Below are 22413 nucleotides of genomic sequence, written 5' to 3'. Positions count from 1 at the left end.
GTCAACTGAGGTCCTTTCTCTAAGTCTCTGTGTCCCCAACTACTGAATGTAGATGATAACAGCGGTGCCTATGGTAGATTTTTTGGTAGAGCTGTTTTTGTGAGTGTAACATACAGACAATGTAGAAGAGGGCCCTGCTGGGCACTGCACACCCATTAGCCACGGACACCCTGACAAGGTCAACCAGAGGAGCTGTCGACTGTCTCCTACAGCTATGTAATTAATGGGGTTCATGGGAAGGTAACCCCAGCTGCACAGTTCTTGGGTTTGTCCTTTTATCAAGAGAAATTTACACGAAATGAGCTTGCTTTTCTGTGCAGAATGAGATACCAGAGGGAGATGTTCCACTACATCTCTTAGGAGAAATCCAGGAACAAATTCCAGAAGGGGGTGATCCCATCCATATCATGTTTATCAAAGTGAAGTGCAGGGATGGCCAGCTTTGGAAGCCAGGGGTCCATTCATTAAGGTGGCACATCCCTGCCCCTGCTGGATCAGACTCCCAGGGGAGAGGGCGCAGCCATTTGTATGTCTCAGAAGCTACAGGGGAAATTCTTCCATAAACAGGGCTTCCAGAACCACTGGCAAATATGGTTAATGAAACAATCCTCCCCTTGAATCCCCAGCCCTGTGTTTACCCAGGCAAAAAATAATAATAATAAAATAAAATAAAATAGCAAAGGCAAAAAGCCTTGTGCATCTGTGCATTTACCAGGAATCTAAACTTCTTGTATTTTTGTCCTTTCCAATGCAGCTGGGTTCAGAGCCAGGGTCCAATTTCTGCATAATTCACGACTCCTCAGAGGAAGAAGGCTAAGCCAGGGCTGGCTACTTAAGGATGTGCATTATGTCAACTTCCTCACAATGGTGCCATGGTTGACACACTCACTTACATACCAAATGCAGTGTCCAGCCCCTACCTCTGTTCTTCTCCCTCCCCACCAGGCTTCTTCTCCCCACCAGCAATTTCCTTCCCTGCATTCTTTTCTCACATTCCTCTCTCATCAGATTTCTTTTCCCTCCCTTCCCTCAGCTCCTCTTCCCCCTCTCATGCACCACCCCCAACCGCCTGCGGTCTTGCCCATGTTTTTCCATCTTCAGGTCTTGGAGACTCTCAGATTCTTCTTTTTCTGCCTATTACTCCATTTCTCCATTTCCTCTCCCTTCCCTTCCCCTTTCTCTAACTCTGGACCTCTAGCTCTCAGTCTCTCTGCCAGGCCCAAGACCTGGCCTCTGGTCCCCTCACACCCCTCCCAATAAGGAGCACCCAGGCAAGCCTGGCCCCAGGTGAAGCGAGCAGCACCCTGCCCTGTGCAGCTCAGAAGGCTCACTCCACTTAGATGCACTTGATGACCTGTTGCCTGAGGCCCTGGTGAGGGGGCTTTTGCGGGAGAAATTACACCTGGATGGGAAGGCAGCAGGGGCAATTAGCAATTGGAAACAGGAAGGTCAGACAGCACCCATAGTAGAATATCCCCTGGAGGGGGAGCCTGGAACAAGGGCTAGCAGCAGAGGGTGCTTTGGCATGTTAGACTGAACCTCACCACCTTTCCTTTGTGCCCACAGCTTGCTGCACCCTGGGCAGGTGGTGGGCCAGTGGTGGGGAGGAATTTTGGGGAAAGGTTTACTTTCCAAAATCTCAGCAGTCTTCTCAGAGCCAACCTAGCACCTCAAAACACAAAATCTAAGTAAAAACTGAGTATCTGCTAGGCACAGACTCCTTTCTCCCTTCTAGCATGCCCCCAGAGGACCCCCATCTTCCCACCTCATAGCCATCTCTAATTCCCTCCTTTATAGACAGAGGAGAGCTTTTGCCACCAGCAGAGATGACGGCACCCAAACCACAGATGGGCAAACCCAGGGATGGACAAGTTACACAGCAGGTATCAGAACATGCTCCTTGCGGTGTCATCGCTTTGGGGGCTCAGAGAATTCTGCACATGCCAACCACCAAAGAATGGAGAGTTCAGAGGAAACTTTTTCAAAGCGCACCACCAGCTCTCTCCCAAGCCCGATCTCCATGGGTGGGTGCAAGAAGGTGTCTCTTTCTAGCCTGCACAGCATGCATCTCTCTGTCTCTGTCTCTGTCTCTGTCTCTGTCTCTCTCTCTCTCTCTCTCTCTCTCTCTCTCTCTCACACACACACACACACACACGCACACATACACACACACACACACACACACACACACTTCTGAGTCTGATTCTCAGGGAAAAAGTGCTGGAGGAGGTAAAGAAGAATAAACTCTGGCCAGTGCTCCCGGTGATCCTGCAGCTCCCCCTCCCCGCCTGGAGATGCAGGATGCAAACCGCTGAGGTTTGGCTCCCAGCCCAGCGCAGGGAGCTGGAACACCCTCTGCCAGGGACTAAGGAAGGCCGGAGCGCACATCCCATGGCCAGCCAAGTCTAGGCGCCCCAGCTGAATGGCTCCTCAGTCGCCTGCAAGTTGAAACCTCAGTCACGCACACAATGAGGCCGCTGTTTTCCACAGGAGGCATTTGGATGCCTCACACACTCACCCCAAACAGGGCCTGAGAGCAGAGAGAGCTCTTCCTTACCCATGTTCAGATGTGCCCCTAGAGGAGGCAGCTCAGCCAGGGAGACAAAGGCTTCCCTCCCCCGCGCCGGCCACAGGAAGCCCGTGAATGCCACCTGTTGGAACTCTGTCCGGCCTCCCCAGATCATGCGCCCCCAAACCCACACGCGGAGCGGGGTACCCAGGATACCCGATCCGCCAGCGACAGAGACATTTCACTCGTGTCTCTTCTGTGGTTACCTACCCCGCTCCCCATCACACACAGACACCCTTCCTTAATATTCCAGTGGTCGTTTCTCCTTAACGAAGTGTGCTTAGCCTCCCCTAGGGGCCCCGGCTGCCCGTGATCTCTGAGCGCGCCCAGGCGGCTGCGATCTCCAAGCGCTTACGCCGGGTGCCTGCTTCACGCGCGGGCGGCAGAAAAGCCCCAAATGGCACGTTTGTGGGGAACACTCAGGGGCTACTCCAAGGAGCCGGGATTCTCCTTGGGAAGCAGAAGGGGTCTCCCCCCTTCCTTTAGAAATGAAGGCATTCGGGGAAGCCCTGGGGTGCAAGCGAATCGGGAGACCCAATGTTAGGTTTCGCTGCCAGATCCCAGGCTAGGTGCCAGGAGACTCAACTTTCTCTAGTCTCCCCGTCATCCCCTCCTAGCTGGGGATAAAGGGCGCCGCCACAACCCGGCTACTCACCCCTGAGTCTGGACGCTGCCCCCGCCAGGGACCCCAGCAGACTGGCGCGCGGGATCCGCGAAACACCTTGGTGATCTCGCTCCACTCCCCGGCTACGCCGTGAAGGCTAAGCGCTCCGAGCGGGGCGGCCGAGGGCAGCCGATCCCATGGAAGGCGAGTTGGCAGAGGGCGCGCCGCCCGGCTGGGGGCGCATCGCTCCCAGGGCTGGCGCAAGCGGCGGCGCGGAGAGGGGCTCCCGGGGAAGTTGGCGGCGCTGGGGACCGACTTCGGACTTCGCGCTCGCGTCGGCTCGAGCTGCCGGGCGCGTCCTCCCAGATGCACCCAGGACTCGCCGCCGAGCGGGGGCCGGCGTGGAGCCGGCGGCTGCAGGAAGCCTCGGCTGGCCGCCGCCTAGGAGCGCAGCAGCATCGCGCCGCCTGGAAGCCCCAGCAGCGGCTGGAGCAGCGAGCGTGCGAGCGAGCGAGCGAGCGAACCGGCTGCTCCTTCCGGCCGCGGGCGCCCGGCTCACAGCCCCGCTCGCCCCAACCCGCCGCGCCCCTGCACCTGTCCGCGTCCGCCTCGGCTCCGCTGCTTTGCGGGCTTGGAGGGCTGAGCTCCCGCCTGAGGCTGAGCGGAAAGCGGCCGCCGAGCCCGCAGCATCGAGGGCGATCTCGCAGGCTCCGGCTTGGGCTCCGGCAGCGGCAGCAGCGGCCGCCGCCTCCCGCGCGCCCACGTGCCGGAGCCCCGGTGTGCGCGCTCCGGCCGGCGGGGCTGGAGGGAGGGAGCGGGGAGGGCGAGTCGCGGGTGGGGGTGGCGGGGAGTGCCTACACCAGCGCGCAGCCAAGGGAACGCCGCCGAGAGGCTCCCAGGCGCGGGGCTCCTCGTCTGCAGCTCGGGGAAGGCTGCTGTGCGCGGCTTCCCCGGTCCCCCCTCCCTTTGCAGAGCTGGGAGGTTGGGGCGGCGGGTGGGGGATCAGCTCCGCAGGATCAGCCCAGAGCCGCGGCGGCCGGAGGCTGCTGCGAGTTTCTGCCTAAGGGACCAGATTCCAAGTATCCCCGAGCCCCCTCACCTCTCCCCGCGAAGAATGGGGTTCGGAAATACCAAGGGAGGGAGTATGTGGGTTCCCAGAGAGAGCTGGATCGGGCTTGCCCTGCCTTCCTCCCAGAGTAAGCACTTTTCCCCGGTAACCAACAGACTCCAAAGAGCTCCTGTTTCTAGGGAGAAAGCAGTTGTCCTGCTAGAAGGGCCTGGAGACCTCCAATCAAATGACAAATAATTAGTGAGCACTCACTCTGAGGATGCCGGACAGTGTCCTGGATCCCAGGCCCCTCCTGGCTGGAGCTCGGTTCGATTCTCTGCTTTGCTTGCTCCTGCAGGCCGGCCCTCTCGGGCCTCTGTGCTCCAAACAGAAAATGAGGTTCCTTCCTAATTGGAGTACGAAAGACAAAACAAATATATGTGAGAATTCTAAAATGAGAAGACAATCCAAAATGTGGGCAATCATTCAATACCAACAAGCAACATGATTAAAATGAAAAACAAAACCACAGAATAATAGAAAACATGATCCCTAAAAAAAGAAACTAGCAAAAGGTAACATCTTATGGGGTAGCATGTGCCCTCACCTAGAGACCTTGCTTCCATTCTCATTATCTTAATGAGGAAATTGAAGCTCAGAGAAGACAAATGGTCTGCCCAAGGTCACACACATTCAGGGTTTATTCTGGTTTAGTCTGGCCTTCTACTGTCAATGTTATACGTTTTTTTTTTTTTTTTTTTGCCCCGTCCCTAAACACAAATTATGATCAGCATTATTGTCATGAAACATCAGGAAAAGGGAAGAGAGATAAATTCCAAAATTTATAAAAGGCTTCACCAAAAAAAAAGTGGGATTTAAGCTAAATCCTAAAGGGTAGGCAGAATTCAGATATCTGGGAGAGCAAGGCCACCCGGTAATGGGAGGTCACAACGCTGCAAGATGCAGAAGGACATCGTGAAGCTGTAGCACACAAGATTTGCAGGTGCAGAGAGCTTGTCTAGGTGATGGGGAGCTCCTGATGGAGCTTAAGCCATAAAGAAAAGAATGAAAGCTTCGTTTTAGGATGATCAATATGTGCCTGTACATTAGAAGGGGGTGGATTAGAAGAGGAAGAGATGCATGCACAGCAAAAGGACTTTCAGGCAGAGAAAGCCCAAGGCAGGGGTTGGGATTAGGTGATGGGTGCCATGTGGTGGATAGTAAAGCTGAAATGAATAAAACCCTTCCTGTCCCTGTACTTAACAGCCTGTTTTATAGGAAATATCCTGCTGCTAATTTCAGGGGATGATGTATGAAAAGGCACATGTGTAGGAGACACAGTGGAAATTGGGGGCCAGTCCTAGGGACAAAAGAGGAACTTTTCCCAATAAGTTATTTGAAGTTATCTGGTCCCTTGCTTTCAAATTCAGCACCTGGGAACTGTGCGGAACAGACCTTGGAGAACTGTGAGCAAGGTCAGGGTTTCTTCCAATCAGCCACAAGGGAAAACCAGAAAGGGAAGTGAAAATCTTGTTTTCTTTTATTCCTTGGAGGTTCTTAAAGTCACAAATGAATGGCTTCAAGGGCTTCCCGGAGTCCTTCCACTGTAAATAATTTCTCTGTCTAGCACTCTATCTCCTCGTGTGGTTGAACAGCAACAGCATCACCAGGGAGCTTGTCAGAAAGAGAATCTGAGTCTCCACCACACACCAATTGAATGGGAATCTTCCTCTTTACAAGGTGCTTGACTGACTCATATGCGCATGAAATTTGAAAAGCATTTCCCTCTGTCTCTCCTAAGATACTGTTCTTCAAGTTGAACTTAATACATAGTAGAAAAAGGAAACTATAAAATAAAACAAGACTTATACCCTGACCACAACACTTACAACTTAAATAAAAGTTTCACTAAGCAACACATATCTTTAATGTGTTAACACCCATATCTTCAATTTATTTATTTTTTTAAGGCTGGTCATGAACTAGTAATTGATCCCATGACCTGCTAATGGGTTGCAATTTGTGGTTTGAAAAATATTGAACTGTGCTATCAATTCTTTCTGTCTTGGGTTTTGGATTGTGTGTGTGTGTGTGTGTGAGTGAGTGAGTGAGTGAGTGAGTGAGTGAGTGAGTGTGTGTTCTCCTACTAGACTGTGAGTTTCTTGAGAGCAAGGTTCAGACTCTGTCTTAGAAATATAGGTCACAGGGCCTCCCCGGTGGCGCAGCGGTTGAGCGCTGGGTTGCAAAGCTGCCCGCAGCCTCTGCAGCACTGGTTCAATCCCCGGCTGCTCCCCTGCCACTGGAGGAGGGTCCCACATGGTGCGCAGACCTCTCCTGCAGCCCGCTGCACCCCTCAGCAGTGTACTTCAGTCCTTCTGCCTGCTCTGCTCCCCGCTCTGGCTCTGGTGAATTCTCTCACCCTCCCGCGCTTCTGACTGTACCCAGTGCTTGTATGTATCAATCAATAAATCTTTAAAAAAAAAAAAGAAATATAGGTCACAAATTAACAAAGGGTATACATGTAGTAGTGACTTGATAAATACTCAGAGAGTGAATCAATCAAAGAATGCTTAGACACATGCAAGTCAGCGACCAGGGGCATATTGGGGGGAAAAGGGAGAAAAGCTTGCAGTGAGTGTAGGAGATAAGCAAGCCAAGAGAATATTTACCCAAAGCTTTAGTTCCCTGAAGCAATATCGATGGACTATAAGCAAAAATGCAGAGTTGTTTCTAAAATAACCATGCATTCCAAATGTTTCACTATGAGCCAGAATCTGATTTTCCGATAGAGTTCATCTTTATTGCTTTACGAAATTCCAAAGGCTGGAAACTTGCAACGAAGGGAAGAAAAATAGCCAATGAGGATTATTAGAAGAAAAAAAAAGGGAAGTTGACAATGATAAGTGAATGCACACGTGACATCTTATCAGCTTGTCATCCCGGACCAGGGCCGCTGACCAAGGGGAAGGAAGAACTAGGATTAATTACTTAAATCAAGGCAGATTTTGTCTGACTACATGGAGACACTTGGCAATTATCTTTCAAAAATTCTAAATGGCTTCTTTCTGAGGCAGTAATTTCCCTGCCACAGGAAATAGAACATAAAGAATAAAAAAGTACTTACTGTTCACTGACCAAAAAGAAATTTCAAATGGAGAATATTATGATTTATTTACTACAAGTAAAATCATAACTTAAAGGGTAACTGTTAGTCATAGGGTTCATATTATAAAGAGATCTCAAGTGTGCACTCAATTAAAGGAAGTTATCATAGATTCCTTATCACACAGCAAACAAGGTTCATATCTAGGATCTCAGGCTTTCAGATGCAATTACTATTACTGCCTCTTATATTTTTACAGAGAAATGTGTCAGACTACAGAGCTAGGAACTCCTATCTGTGTGAAGGGCTAAAGAAGAAATATTGATGAATTGTCTGAAGAGATTGTGAGAAGATAAATATATTAAGGGTCTGCTAGAGAGTGAGCACTGTGGCAGGTGTTTGGCATGTTTTAGTTCATAAAATTCCCCATTTAAAAAGATCCATAAAAGAGGATTTTTTAGTTTCCATTTTGCAAATGGGGAAAGGAAATGCAAAAAGGGTCACTAATTTATTCCAGATTTCAAGGATAGAAAGTTTGAGCAGAGCAGAGTTTGAACAAAGATCTGTATTATTCCTAAGTCCACACACTCGCTCTTTCTCTCCTTTGCTTCGCTACCCAACCATGGAAGATTTCAAGCAAAAACTGGTTGAAGATGGAAGGACAAACTTCTGAAAGAAGCAGAGAATTGAAACAGCTGACTTAATAAATTCTCCCTCATGCAGAGATCCTGAGAAGTTTTAAAGGGTGGTCCATATCCAGGTGGAAATACCGTGAGGCACTTTGAATCTCCTTGCTGTGCAGAGCCCACATGCTGACTCAGCAGTAGCCATCACACTGCGAGGGCAGTGTGCCAGTGGATCATGGCTGTCCCTCAAAAGAAAGTTTTACATCAGAATTTCACTCCCTGTGTAAATTAGAGTTCTGTTTGTCATAGTAACAGACTCCAGTCTAAGGTGGCTTGGAGGGTGGGGCAGGAAATGTATCTAAATAATCAAGAGAATCAAGAACAGATAGAAATTAATAAAGCCTGTGAAAGGGACTGAAAGGTGGGAAAGGAGCCCTGATAGAGTTCATTCATTCTCTCTCCATCTCTATCCACTGTTTCTTTTCATCTCATTTCCTTGCTATGCTTATACTTCTTTCCTCTTCTGCTACAAAGAGCCCTCTGGTTGCCTGCTCCTGTGGCAGATACTGTCTATGCCCATGCATTACACACGATCTCTTAACTTGCCATCTCTGGGCTCCAAGTCTTTTTACTAGGAGAAGGTATCTCATTGGCTCATCTTAGGTGAAATCTTCACCCTCGGACTATCAGACAGAAACAGAAGGGTATACTCTAATCCTATGAATTAGAAATAAAGTCCTCAAACAAATTCATCAATGTGGATCTCCCCTCCTAAACTGGAATAGTCTGCTGCTTAGAAGTGACTGTATGTAGCTTTCCAGAGGCACCTAAGGATCACTGAGCTTATTGCTAGTTGAGAGCCCTACAGTGCACTGACACTCCCTGTAAAGATCCCTGCCAGCCAAGAACCTGAGCAGACAGCAGATATAAGAACTAGCGATCATTCCAGGTACCTTATATCTGCCTTTCTATCTAAAGGCAGGTTCTGTGCCTGTTTTCTGGGAGAAAACACTGAATCGTATCCAGTAAACCTGTATTGAATCTCTGGCTCTGCCCCTCCTTGATATGCAATTTTGGGTGAGTGACCTCACTTCCCCAAATTGGAGGCTAATGAACATGACTTGCATACCACAAAGAGCTGTTCAGAGAAGCAAATGAGATAATATCTGTGAAGCTGGCACTATGTAAAAGCTGAAACACTAAGCAAATGCAAGGGATTATTAGTAATAGGAGAAATAACAGGAAGCCAATGAGTTGTAACACTTAGGTTACCTTTGCAAATATCTATTCCACCACGCTCTTTGAAGTAGAAAAATTCATACTAGGGGGATGTAATAAATGTGAAGTGTGTTTATTCTATTTTTTGAGGCATGGCTGGGTGGAAAAGATCAGTGCAGGTCAAAAGTGAAGTATTAAATGTGTCGAATTTTCCGGAAAAAACTAGAGCCTTCAGTAGTAGTCATCATAGTAGTAGTAATAGCAACACAGGAATAACTATAATAACTATATGATTGCCACATTACAAGTATTGTGCTACACACTTTCCACACCGTTGCAGTGCTCATTACATTCACACAAATATTTCAACTGGGTTCCAGTATTGTCTCCATTTTAAAGATGAGGAAAACCGAAGAAGAGCTATTTACTAAGTTCCTCACCATTTCAAAGATGAGTGGTAGTGTCCAGTTTGCTTAAATCCAAATTAAATAACCAGGCCTCCCTGGTGGCTCAAGGGGTTAAGCACCACACTATGAAGCAATCCACAGCCTCTGCAGCAGTTCGATACCCGGCTGACCAGGGAGCAACCCACATGGCACAGCAGACCTCTCCTGTCTCACCTGCTGCTCCCCTCAGCAGTGTATTTTACTCAGTCTGCCTGTTCTGCTCCCCACTCTGTCTCTGGTGAATCCTCTCAACCCTCCCCCCATCTCTGGCCTGTGCCCCAGCTCTTATATGCATAAATAAATAAATCTTTTAAAAAAATAACCAACACACTATATTTTACACTCTTAGAAGAAATATGTGGTGAATGTCAGGTTCTGGTACTGAAAAAAGTATCATATGAAGGAAAGCATCGACCGATCAATACCACTCAGTCATAAATGCACATGGTTTTAATACATGATATTTTTCCACTGACTATGGATGATCAATAAACAAACAGTGACCAATTAATCACGCCACACCTATTAAAATACCTTTAAAATGACAATAACAATTGTCAATAAAGACACTGAGCAACACGAACACTTATTTGTTGTTGATGTTAATGGCATTGGTACAGTCACTGGGAGGACAGTTTGGTGGTTCCTTAATAGTAAGTATATTCTACTGTGCAATTGAGAAACTGTACTCTTCAGTATTTACCCAATAGATTTGAAATAATCCCTGGGTAAAAATCAACAGGCTCATTTATCACAGATTTATTCATAATTGCCAAAACCTAGAAGCAACCAAATGTCTTCAATAAATGAATGGATAAACTGTAGCATATCCATTCAATATATCTAATACAATAGTATTTAGATCAAAAGGAAAAATTTATCAAGTCTTGTGAAGATATGGATGAATTTTAATTGATTACTGATAATGGAAGAAACTAGTTTAAAAGGGCTACATACTACATGAGTTTATGCAACATCTGGAAAAGATAAAACTATAGAGATGGGAAACAGATCAGAGGTTGCCAGAAACTTGGGGTGGGGATCAGAAAGTGAAGGATCGAATAGTGAATAACAGGTGACATTTTAGATTGTTTAAACTATTCTCGAGGAGACTATACAGGTGTGGGTTAATGATATTATGAATTTGTCAAAGGCCACAGAACATTATACAACAAAGAATGAACCGTAAAGTATGTTTATTTAAAAAAATAATTGTAGTGGTCCAGGGATCCCAAGAAGGAGTGCAGATCATGGCAAGAGAATCTAACTGTATTACAACTGTGTGAAACACCCTCACTAAAGGAAATAGAGTAAAAGGGGCTGACTTAGCTAAAAATGAGTATTAAAGGCAACAGGAACTGTACATAAGGTTGATAAAATTGTATCTTGTTAACATGAAACCACAATACACATATATTGGAATTACAAACTCATGTAAATGAATGGTCGATCACGGAAATCAGGTTTCTCATTCTTGGAGTGGGAAGGTTCAGATAAGCAATGGGAAAAGACTAGGATGATCCATGTGGCAGTGGAGTGAATTTGGCTGTATCAGGATGAACGCATGTCTAGGCTAAGACAGATAAGGATGGATACATAAAAAATAATTGCAAATATGTAAAGTGCCCAGGTTAGTATATACACATACATCATTTACATCATCATCATCATCACTCTGTCATCTAAGAAAGCCTAATAGCAATCACACCCCAATAACACTGAGCCTACCTTGCACCCTGATCTCAGTTTCTAACAGTTCCTGTCATAGAAACAAAGGTTACTGGAGAAATAATTGATTCTAGAACTAGGGAAGGATTATGTACAAAATGAGACTGGATGATCGCTGAACAAAAATGGAGTAACAGCCAGAAACTAAGGAAGAACACGTAAGGAAGGATTCAACACACACACGCACACACTCTGATGGGGGCCTGGAAAAGGGACAAAAGTGTCAACTGAAAGATGATCAAAGTAAGAACAATCTGAAAAACTAAATAGAGTAGCATCATTTTATAACCCAATGTATAAAATACATATTCATGAGTGCATAGTATATAAATAAATGATTAAATAAGCAAATAAATGGGAGAGAATAGGCAAATCTCCCACATGAAGGAATTTCCAATGCTGCTCTCTCCAGGAGCTCAATCACAGCTGGGCACACACTTCCTTCAACCATGAGCAGGATGTAAGGAGGGAAAGAGGCACTTGAGGATAAAGAAAGCTAAAACACCCGTACTCAGCCACATGCCCACATTCCACCCAACAGCAATGTCGGGTTGAGGATATGTGCTCTTGATATGCTGTGATGGGATCTTCCTCCCAGGAACTATACCCACAGTCAAATGATAAGGAAAACATCCAGAAAAAATATCACATGAGGGAGAGATACAAAAATATTCAGCAGTATTCTTCAAATCTGTCAGAATCATCAAAACCAGGATGACTAAGAAACCATCAAAGCCCAGAGGCATCTAAGAAGACCTGACATGTAAATATAATGTGGTATCCTAATGGGATTCTGGAACAGAAGACATGAGATGAAAAACTAAGATACCTGGATCAAATGGACTCTATATCAACATTGGTTTATTCATCATGACGAGTATGATCTATTCATTCAAGATGTGAATAAGAGAAGAAAGAGAGTATGGGGGACACAGACTCACTTTACTTACTTGCAGGTCTAAAGCCATTTTGAAATTAAAAGCTAATTTTTTAAAATGTTACAAAAAAAGGAATTGCAGGGCCCCTTCTCGCCTTTGTAGACAGGCTACAAGGAGTACACATTAGTCTTTCCTTGAATTATTAGTCTTTCCTTGAATAATGCTTAGAGCAAAAAAATTCTAAAACCAAACAAAAATGAAAATAAAACTCAACTAATGTAGATTCATCAATGAGGAAAAGAAAAACAACAGTTAATTTCCAGGCATGTCTCTGTCCCCATTTGAAACCATTAGAAGCTTCATAATGTGGTCAAGAACAATCTTCCTCCTCAGTTGTTTGCTTGCTAGACCTGTTCTGTTCATATTTAATGGCTACTTAGACATCTCAAAGATAATATTGATCTGTGTCTTAAAGAGGAATTGATTATTCAGCAAGCCACTATGAAAATGTCCCTTCACTGCACAGACATCCCCTCAGTGCACGGGAATGCTATTTTGTCAACAGGATATATTCAGTAGTTGTGGGACTTGGATTTAGAAACTGATAATAGAATGCAAGGGTGGATGGAGAAGATTGTCTACCTATTTATTTCTGGAAAGAAAAATAGAGGGAATCCTTTTAAAAGGTGACTGTTTTCTATCATCCTGGGATTACTTAATAGAGAAAAATGTGTGTTGGGTAACTGTGGCCATTTGCACTAAGTAAAACAATTAGGAGGTGATTCAAATCCTAATTTCCATCCATTTTCCTCATCTATTCATTGGCTTGTTGGAGGAGAGAACAGCAAAATGAAGCTTGCCTGCCAGTTCAGAATGACTAAAGGAAAGGGCTCTCCACACTATTATTCACACACACTATGGCAAACCAGGCAGAAATGAACTATTCTTTTGGACTTCAAAAGCTGTATAATTTTTTCCACCACTACTTTCACAGTACAGTATTTTCTTTGGAAAGCATGTTTTATGTGAGTTCTTTTTGTTGTTGTTGTAGTTTTGAGTTACACAAATATTACTTTAGTGTAAGATATTTGTTCTCCCAGAAAATGTTTCCAGAATGAAAGTTGAGATCCTGCATACAAATAGAAGCAAACGATGCAAAAAAATTTTTTCAGCACACTGGAATCTCTTGAGAGTAAATACATACATAAGATTTTAATTTTGTGAATTTAACAAATGAAATTAATTGTTGGGAAATATGGAAGTAAGGTATCAGTCATTCCATTGATAGGCATAGACCCAAAACTGGGGTTCAAGAGAAAACTTGGTACATGAATGTTCACACACCTCTGAGTACCCATAATAGCAAAAAGTGGGAACAACCCAAATGTCCATCAGTGGCTGAATGGGTAAACAAAGCAGACACATCAGTACAATAGAATAGTATTGAGTTGTAAAAGGGGGATGCCTACTACCCCATGTCTCTTGACAATGAGACTCTGAGTGAAAGCAGCTAGACATAATAAGCCACAAGGTGTGGGACTCAATTTATATGAAAAGCCCAGAGGAGGCAAATTCATTGTGACAGAAAGCAGGTTCATGGTTGCAAGGGTCTGCGGAAGTGGGGGATGAGAAGTGACTTCTTCCTGCAGGGTGTTAAAAAATGTTCTGGAACTAGATTATGGGATGTTTGCACATCCTTGGGAATGAACTAATAGCCACTGAACTGTATGGTTTAATATGGTTAACAGGTGAATTTTATATTATGTGAGATTTACATTAATAAGACGTATAGCTGTGTGTACATAGAGTATGAGATAACACAGGGGGATGCACCAGCCTTGTGCAACTATATCCACATCAGCGTTTACAAGAAACTAGAGAATGAGCAAACAGAAGTATAGACAGGCCCGGAAAGAAACATGGAAAAAATTGCTTGTTTCCAGGGGAATTCACTCCCTATTTATGCTGTGCCCAGCTATTCTTTTCTGCCTAAGACATCAAAACTAGAAATAAAACAAGTAACTTCCCATAAGGCAGAAGAGCAGATGCAATTGGCCTTGCTGTTGGGATAAATGGCCCCCCAAGCACACGGCATATTCCGCAAAGACAGGGCAGATCCGGCCACACTCAGGTGGAGTCCAGCCCACAGACGTAAAATTTGACTGGAATGGAACAAGACCGCAGCTGACGAGTGAAGAAGCATAAGCCCAAGAGAGGACAAGGCGAGACATAGGGCGGCATGGAGGACATCAAGTCCAAGCCCCGTCTGCCAAGCACATTTGCTCTCAGCCTGCTTTCTTTGGGTAGGGCAGTGCCTCTCTGATTGTCTCTCAAGGCACTGGTACTGAATGGGTCCTGGTAATGCACAGAGAAGTGAAGTCAGTAATAATCCAGATTTTTGACATGACCCTGGTTATCAAAGCAGTTCCCATTGGCTCTGTGCTGACTGTAGGCCAGACCTTGGCTCAGAGCATAACACAGATTATTTCATGTGATACATACACTGCCCCTCAAGGAGGCATTACCTCCATTCCATGAGGACTTGAGAACATGGAACACCAAGAGATCCATGTCTAGCAAGTGGCCAAAGTGGACTTTGGAAGTTGGGTGTGACTGCAGCATCTGCATTTGACCTCACAGAAGTGTCCAAAATGGCCATGCCCACAATGGAATACTATTCAGCTAAAGGGAAAGGTGAATTGTTGCCATTTACGTAAATGCAAGGAGCCGAGGGAGTGCTGTGTTGTAAAGCAAGTCAGGATGACCAAAACAAATACTGGACGTTTACATAACCAGTGATTTGACAAAGCACAATTCCTATAAAAACTAGCAGATGTTGGGCCTCCCCGGTGGCGCAGTGGTTGAGCACTGGGTTGCAAAGCTGCCGGAAGCCTCCGCAGCACTGGTTCGATCCCCGGCTGCTCCCCGGCCACTGGAGGAGGGTCCCACATGGCGCGCAGACCTCTCCTGCGGCCCGCTGCTCCCCTCAGCAGTGTACTTCAGTCCTTCTGCCTGCTCTGCTCCCCGCTCTGGCTCTGGTGAATTCTCTCACCCTCCCGCGCTTCTGACTGTACCCAGTGCTTGTACAAATAAATACATAAATCTTTAAAAAAAAAAAAAACTAGCAGATGTTAATAAATGAGCTTCAGAAGGCAGTGGCGGGAGAAAGGGACAAAGGGACACTAAGGACAGTGGTAGGGGAAAAAGATGAAGAGACACTCTGCATCATGAGAACCACATGCAAACTCCAATTCTCTAAAGAGATATAAACCTCAAAACTCAACAGTGGAATGACTGGGCAGAATAAAAAAATCATACATCTGAAAAGAATGTGGTGGGCCATGCCAGCTGAATGGTCTTGTAACAATTTGATGCTGAGAACATATGTAAAGGGATTTGGAAGGGCTCAGCAGCTACCAGTGAAGACAGCCTGAAAACTGGGGTGGTCAAAAGTGTGAAGCAGGAGAGAGAGCTGAGAGAGGTGATGGAAACAGACTCCACGTGCTCACGGCAGTGATCTATGGACCTAACTCTCACCCCACTAAACCAAGGGCTCCTGGCAGGCAGGGATCCTGAGCATCCACCTCATCACCCATTGTCTGGTCTATGATAAGCCTTTAGTAAATATTTTTTTAACACATTAAATTGTACTGCTGGTAAAGCAACTGATAAGAATTATAAAAGTTGCTACCATTTATCAAGCATTCAATTTAGGCTTAAGATGTGCCCATTGATGAGGCTTACATAGTTCATTTTCACCTCCCAACAAAGGTGATTCATCCAAATTCCCCTTATCATGGACAAAGAAAATGAGGCTCAAATAATTTCCCCAAATTCAACCACATAATGAAAAGTGGTTTAACCTCTTCTATTTTCTCTGCTATATTATCCATCCTTAGGGAGGAGGGATACACATGATTACACCTTTTTTTTTTTTTTTTGGATAATGGGACAAAGGAAAAATGAAAATTGTAATGTAGTGTTACGTTAAAAAAAAAACAAAGTAAAATTATACATTGGGTTTGATTACAACTGGGTACAAATTCACATTCATACAAAGGAAGCAGCAGGAAGCCTGGGAAATAAAACAGCTGTATAAGTATGGTGAGACTATGGATGATTTTTTAACATTTTGCTTAACTTTGCTACAATGTTATTTTAAGAAGTGAGACTTGAAGAGAGTAGGAGGGCAATAAAACAAGTCATCGTGTGCCACAAACTGATTGCTTTAGGCAGAATCATTGCTTTTGAGCCCTGGGTTATAGATCCAGGATAATTATAGGACATCTCAGGTACCAGTTTTCCTAAAGATATGATCAAGCTCTGTGAAATAGGCACATTAACCCTTGCTAAATTCTAGCAGTTCAGAGGAAAATTTTGAAAATATGATCCACCATTCTCCACGGAACATTCAAAAAAATCACTTGCTGTATGTGTAACTTCAAATCAGTTTATTCTTTCATATAATCGGGGAAAGGATCTGTCTCCGTGTATATTAAGTATTATTACTCCCAAAACATCAACTCTGCCATCAGCCTTGCATCCTGGCGGCAGTTAACTTCTTGAAAGCCAGGTCAATGTTGAACCCTTCCCTCCTCACAAACCTCCCTGTTAAACAGAAAAAATTCAGAACTCTGGTCCTCAGCTCTGTCCCCTGCTACTATCCTCTCTAGGTCAAATGCTCTCTACCCACAACTGCCATTCCCATTCATGGCATCTCTTTCTTGCAATAGTGTATCTGTCTCCAAACCTCGCTCTTGCATCACATCTACCCTCCCTCCTCCAGCCTCAAAACTACTGCCTCCATTATAACTTTAATGCAACCATACCCCGGTTTAAGTAACTCAAGGTGTCCTGATCTCATGGCTCAGTATTTTTTTAAGATTTATTTATGCATGCAAAAACTGGGGTACAGGCCAGAGGTGCAGGGGGTGAGAGGATTCATCAGAGACAGAGTGGGGAACAGAACAGGTGAATTGACTGAAATACACTGCTGAGGGAAGCAGCAGGCGAGACAGGAGAAGCCGGCTATGACAAGTGGGTTAGCTTCCTGGCTGGGGACAGAACTTGTGCCTTGCTGCTGAGGCTGCAGATTGCTTTCACGGTGCTGCTACTTAACCCCTTGTGCCACCAGGGAGGACCCTCATGGCTCAGTATTTGTAACTCCACTCTGGCTTGTAGTATGTAATAGTATATACCATTTATCCAAAAAAAATGTTTCCGGGCCTCCCTGGTGGCGCAAGAGGGTAAGTCTCAGCACCATGAAGCTATCTGCAGCCACTGAAGCATGAGTTCAATCCCCAGCCTGGGTGCTGACCCACAGGGCGCAGCAAACCTCTCCTGTCTCACCCACTGCTCCCCTCAGCAGTGTATTTCAGTCAATCTGCCTGTTCTGCTCCCCACTCTATCTCTGGTGAATCCTCTCATCCCCCTCCCCACATCTCTGACCTATACCCCAGTTCTTATATGCATAAATAAATCTTTTTTTAAAAAAAGAAAGAAAATGATGCTTCCACATTTTACACGCACAGCTCTAGGAGTAAGTGTCAATAGCACCAGATGAAGCAAAAGGAAACACCCAGGATGAGAAGGTGCAGCGCCTCCCCACAAGAGCCAGTACAGAGGATAGGATGAGCCTCAGAGAAGGGCTCTGAGCTCTGGTGAGCTGGCCAGGGCCTGTGCTCATTCTTAAAGACTATATTTCAAAGATGTTCTCCACATTTCCAGTGGTCTGCCTGGGAAATTAATTGATGGCAAATGGTCGGGGTGGAAGAAACATAAGCCATGGATGCTCATGTCAAGTGTTAACTCCAGTGCCATACTGAGCCCAAGGCAAGAGGAAAAACGAGTAATATTGAACCTGTCTTAATATAAAATTTGGTATTTTTTTCATTGTGAATTTGCTCACCTTTACTTTGATTTTTACAACTATTACGGAAAATAGCCTTTATATTGAAATCTGCACGTTTTGGCATCCCTTTAAATTTTGTGCCCAAGTTAAGTATCTAGCTGGCTTCACCCTTATCCTAGCCCAGCTTAGCACAATCTGTCAAAATATGTCAATTCAAAATATCAGCTCCTATGTGATATTTAACTCACATGTCAGTCTTTTCCACCAGACCGCATACTCCTTAAACACAGCAACTGTATGATGCCTTTTGGAAATCTTGCTGGTCCCCACCCTGTTGCTTTTCATAATTAGAGCCTCAAAAAAATAATGTTTTGAGTGAAAAATGTTCCCTCTCTCACACTCAAGTGTACTAGAGTCATATTTCACAACGCCCAGTAAACGGTAGCCCTTTATAATGAAAAACTTGTAATCTGACTATCATTTTTATTTCCCATCAGCTGCCAAATCAAGTGGTATGACACCCAAAAACCAAAGTAAGATTTAAAGGTCAACTTTGTTTCCAATAAGCTCTTCTCTGAAGACTTTCTTCCTTAAAAGTCTGGAAGAAGGAAGAACTGTTTTGAGTTTCTCTCCAGGCTGGGTTCCAGCACTATCACTAATCTCCCAACATAATACAGGATGCCTGCTTTTCATGAGTCATGATATGACTGGAAAATATAGGCCAAAGAGTCATTTCCAAGTTTTGAAGATAATTATCTTTCTTTCTACACTACTTGTCTTGGCTAAGTTGTTTGACAACCTAAGATTCCTGTGTGGTGTGAAGTTATCGTTCATTCAGACAACCTGGGTTTCCAATCTAGCTCCATGCTGTATGGTATCCACAAGCAACAGAAGTGCTTCAAAGCATGCCAGGAAAATGGAGATGATAATAATACTGCCCTCCTGCTATTGTTGGAAGGGTTAAGTGGGAGAATAATGTGTCTACCATCCAGTAGTTGCTCAGTAACTATGAACTCTTATTTTTCATTTAATACATATTTGTTGAGAATGAGCATTACTGAGGACTGGACTAGATATTAGGAATATGGGCTAGAACCAGCACTCAGTACATAGTGGTCAAACTCAGCTATATTCATTATTATAATGTATTCATATATTAGTCTTTGGGCACCTATGGTGGAAGGCACTCTACTTACTAAACATTGCTGGATAACAGGGGAGATAAAGACAAGATCCCCACCTCCAAGACAGTGGTCTAGAAAAGTTGTTCCTTTAAAATAAGAAAGTAAAGTCTTCTAATAATTAAAGGAAAGAAACTGACAAATAAATGTGAGTTTGTTAAGGGTGAACCAAACTATAAAATGTTATTACCAATTCAGTGTAAAAATGCCTGGAGGAAAAATTTTGCATCTTTACTCAATTACATGAAACAAATAGTTTATTTTAGGAAATGGAAATAGACTGGGAGAAGTAAAATAAAATAAACTGGGAGAGTGGGAGAAGACACGGATCCTGGCCATAATCTGTATTAGTAATGGCCACTTCATCTTGCACTTGTAAAATGGGCCGGTTCCAAGGCTACAGTGAAATCATCTGTGTCAGTAGGTCAGCTACGTTCCTCCAGGGAGCAGATGCATGACAGGTGGAAAGCCCAAAAGATTTACCGGGCAAACTGTGAATTTACATGGATGAATTGTGTTACCATCCTCCCCCTCAAAAAAAAAAAAAAAAATTCCTGGGTTCAAGAGTCCTGGCCCTTGATTGCCTCAGAACACAACCACATTTTGAAGGAGGGTGTTAAAGAAGTGAGCAAGTCAAAATGAGGTGACTAGGGAGGGCCCTCATACAACATGAGATGAGGACACACACTCAGGGAAGGCCACGTGTGCTGGGCTCAGGAGAAGGCCGCCATCTATGAGCCAAGGAGAGAGGCCTCAGGGGAAAACAATCTTGCTGCAGCTCCATCTCAGACTTCTGGCTTCTAGCAGTGTGAGAAAACAGACTCCTGTATGCGGATCCAGTTTGTTAGGGCAGCCGTACACGCTCATTGAAAAGGAAAAAGTAGAGTGGGAACGTGAGGGATCAAGGAGCCTGCAGACCACAATCCAGGCCTGTCACCTGTGAGAGGAGAGGGCAAGGAAAGCAGACTTGGGTAGATAAAGTCTCATCCTCAGTGTGGCAGACTTTCAGAAAATGTCAGGCCCAGCCAGACCAGTGGAGAACCAGAGTGTGGACCACCTGGCAGGTAAATACTCCACCCAGCAAGACTGCCCTGGTTTCACACTAGGTGTGATTGAAGACATCAGCTTTAACTGCTCCTTGCTGGAGGTTCTCTCCTGAAGAGATATCTGAGTGGCAACCACAAAGAACATATTTTGAATATGCCAAAAAAAGTTATTCTTAAGGTTATTATTTCCTTTGCTGCTGCTGCTGAGTCCAAATTTATTCTTTCACTGAACAGAGGACAGGGAGAAGGAGACCTCTGCTGGTTAGACCCCAGCAGACTCCAGACCTTCAGTACCCACAAGAGAACTAGATAGAATACAGCTTTCTGCTATATAAAGCTAGAATATGGGGGAGCCTCTCCATCCAAAATACTTCCCTAACTGCCTACCACAATGCTCAACATTTCACCATTAGAAATGTATCTGTGTGGTTTAAGAAGTACATCTTTAGTGATGTCTAATTAATCCAGTCCCATTACCATTAAAATTGTGTTCTTAATCACACTTCTCCATGGAAAGAGGAAGGAGAGACAAATGGGAACATGTATAATTATTACTTTTGTGTACAGTCAAGTTTGCAGTCAGTAAAGTTTTCTTGGCTGGTATAAATACACAGAAGATAAAATGAGAAAAATGTTGGAGTCCATGAATTTTGAAAGGCTAAGAAAAATTAGCACTTTAGAACCTAGACCTGAATTTTTAATTCCTCTTTCACATTTTGAAATTAGGCCTCTAGCAAGCTGCCTTCCTTTGAGGCCTTTCAGTAACAAAGAACTCATTATTGTTTAAGCGCTATCATATTCCTTAACTAGAAAGGTCATCTGGTTAGTCAAATATATTTTGATCAATAGACTTTCAAATGTATTCTGCAGGTAGTTAACTGACTTTTAAATGGTTTAAGTAAAACAAAATAAGCTGCTTAACATAGCTCTACAATATAAAATTTCATTTTTGTTTTGTGATTCAGTAGCCCCTTAGGAAGACTGTTTCAATCCCAAGGTCACCAACATGAAAAATGAAATGGGGGTCCTCCCTGGTGGTGCAAGGGGTTGAGCGCAGCACTGTGGAGCAGTCCGCAGCCTCTGCAGCATGAGTTTGATCCCCGGCTGGCCATAGAGCTACCCACATGGCGCAGCAGACCTTTCCTGACTAGCCTGCTGCTCTCCTCAGCTGTGTATTTCAGTCAGTCTGCCTGTTCTGCTCCCCACTCTGTCTCTGGTGAATCCTCTCACCCCCCCCCACACTGCTGGCCTGTACCCCAGTTCTTGTATGCATAAATAAATTTAAAAAATGACAACAGGGAATTGGAACGGAATAAAACCTCACTGGGAAACAACTCTGTGCACACAGCTACACAAGATAATCCCTACGCCTTGTCTCACTGACATCTCCAGTGAAATGGCCATACCACCTTGTACATAATGAAACTGATGCTCAGCAAGGAAACGACAGACCCAGAGCTTCAAAGCTAGAGAGAAAGATAATCAAGAGTTCTGAGCCAAGTTGACTCTAATTTCTTTCTGGGTAGGAAACATGTTGGGTGATAGTAAGACAGACAGTGTCTAATTTCTGTTTTAAATAGTAGTAGTTTATTCTAATGGGAAAAAATGTGTAGAGGTCAGTTGCACAGCTGGTAAAGTCACTCCATGCAGTTATCGTGCACATGGGATCCTTCTCTCTCTCTCTCTGCTCAGTCCTCCATAGCACTCGCTTCCACTTCAAGGGCACAGATGTATGAGATCTAGTCACCACCTCCATAATTCCAAGAGGGAAAAAGGAGAAGAGAAAAGATAAACTTCTCAGATGAGTCAATTCCTTTAAAGTATCTCCTCAGAAACTCTATTTAGGAATCACTAATGGCTCTGTCTACCTCCATCTACAAAGGAGCATAACCAAGCTGCCAAGTTAGACTGGGGGAAGAAAGGAAGAAATGATATTATGTAGCCTGCCCTAAATGCATAGCTCATGCCATCCACTTCACCATGCAGTAAAAGGATGAAGAATATAGTATGGCTAAAATAAAGATTTTCAATTCATGGGCATGCCTCTTCTCCAGACGAAAATTGTGTTCTTAGCAAAGGCCTGTTCCTTGCAGGAGTAAAGTATAAGTTTTAGGT

The 22413-nt window shown here is 44.6% G+C and overlaps 1 protein-coding gene across 3 annotated transcripts in view; it reads right to left on the bottom strand.

Annotated features, from left to right (window-relative positions):
• SGCD (sarcoglycan delta) overlaps positions 1-3406 on the bottom strand; it is a 925354-nt gene extending 921948 nt beyond the window's left edge. For all 3 annotated transcript variants that reach the window (XM_054691428.1, XM_054691429.1, XM_054691426.1), the window contains exon 1: positions 3225-3406. The gene's annotated coding sequence lies outside the window, so the exon portion shown is untranslated. The remainder of the gene's footprint in view (positions 1-3224) is intronic.
• Positions 3407-22413: the final 19007 nt, after the last annotated feature.

The sequence above is a fragment of the Talpa occidentalis genome, unplaced genomic scaffold (assembly GCF_014898055.3).
Source record: "Talpa occidentalis isolate TD23 unplaced genomic scaffold, MPIMG_talOcc4v2.1 talOcc4.9, whole genome shotgun sequence".
Lineage (NCBI taxonomy): Eukaryota > Metazoa > Chordata > Mammalia > Eulipotyphla > Talpidae > Talpa > Talpa occidentalis.
Note: the sequence above shows the minus strand (reverse complement) of the source record. Positions and strands in the feature narration are given on the sequence as shown.